At 41.0% G+C, this 1,586-nt stretch overlaps 1 pseudogene across 1 annotated transcript; it reads left to right on the forward strand.

The window, feature by feature from the left end:
- Positions 1-251: 251 nt before the first annotated feature.
- LOC103274942 lies at positions 252-695 on the forward strand (annotated as a pseudogene). Its single transcript, XR_505285.1, has one exon. The product of XR_505285.1 is annotated as a 10 kDa heat shock protein, mitochondrial pseudogene (transcript).
- Positions 696-1,586: the final 891 nt, after the last annotated feature.

Raw genomic sequence — 1,586 nt, forward strand, 5'->3', positions numbered from 1 at the left:
ACAAGTGCTGGTGAGAATGTGGAAAAATTGAAACCATCATACATTGCTGGTGGGAATATGAAACGATGAAACTGCTACAGAATATAGTTTGGTGGTTCCTCAAAAAATTAAAACGTACATAGGACCTAGTAATTCCATTTTCAGGTATATGTCCAAGAGAACTGAGAACAGGTGTTCAAACAAAAGCTTATACCGGGGGGCAGAGTGTCTCTCCTTGCAGCCGCAAGAGCCAGAGCTAGCGGGCGGGAGCCATGGCAGGAAAAGTATTTAGAAAGTTTCTTCCACTCTTTGACCAAGTATTGGTTGAAAGAAGCGCAACCGAAACTGTAACCAAGGGAGGCATTATGCTTCCAGAAAAATCTCAGGGAAAGGTATTGCAAGCGACAGTAGTGGCCATTGGCTAGGGCGCCAAAGGAAATGGTGGGGAGATTCAACCAGTTAGTATGAAAGTTGGAGATAAAGTTCTTCTCCCAGAATATGGAGGCACCAAAGTAGTTCTAGACGACAAGGATTATTTCTTATTTAGAGATGGTGACATTCTTGGAAAGTATGTGGACTGAAGCAAAACGCTGTTGAAATGGCATCAACATGAAACTGCCCATTCCACTGAAGTTGTGAAATTTTTCATCATGTAAATAATTTTCGTGTTTTTCTTTTATAATAAACTAATGATATCTAAACTAAAAAAAAAAAAAGCTTCTACAAGAGTGGTCATAGCAGTATTATTCATAATAACCAAAAAATGGAAAAAATTCAAATGTCCATCAATTGATGCATGAATAAGCAACATGTGGTATATTCATGCAATGGAATATTATTCAATCATAAAAATGAAGGAAATACTGATATATGCTACAATATGGATAAACCCTGAAAGCATGCTAAGTGAAAGAAGTCAGACACAAAAGGCCATATGTTGCATGATTCTGTTTATATAAAATATTCAAAATAGGCAAATTCATAGTGACCAAAACTGGATTAGGGATTGCGGGGTGGGGAGAGAGGAGTGAGGAATGACTATTTAATGAGTCCAGAGTTTCTTTTTCTTTTCTTTTTTTTTTTTTTTGAGTTGGAGTCTCACTCTGTCACCCAGACTGGAGAGTGCAGTGGCTGCTCCCGGCCACCGCAGCCTCGACCTGCTGGGCTCCGGCGATCCTTACGCCCCAGCCTTCCAAGTAGCTGGAACTACAGGCGTGCGCTACCACACCCGGCTAATTTTTTGATTTATTGTAGAGATGAGGTCTCACCAAGTTGCCCAGGCGGGTCTCGAACCCGCGGGCTGAGGCAATCCACTCACCTCAGCCTCCCAAGGCGCGGGATTACAGGCTGAGCCACCGAGCCCGGCTCAGAGTTTCTTTTTAAGCACTTAAAATGTCCTAGAATTAGATAACGGTAATGACTGCACAATATTATTAATATTCTAAAAGCCACTAAACTGCACACTTTAAAATGATCAAAATTATGAATTATATTCTATATGCTATGGAGACATTCTTCATAAATGAGAGCGAAATAACTGGGTGCAGTGGCTCATGCCTATAATCTCAGAACTTTGGGAGGCAGAGTCAAGAGGATTGCCTAAGCTC

Source organism: Carlito syrichta, unplaced genomic scaffold, assembly GCF_000164805.1.
Source record: "Carlito syrichta isolate Samal-C Ts95f unplaced genomic scaffold, Tarsius_syrichta-2.0.1 Scaffold315142, whole genome shotgun sequence".
Lineage (NCBI taxonomy): Eukaryota > Metazoa > Chordata > Mammalia > Primates > Tarsiidae > Carlito > Carlito syrichta.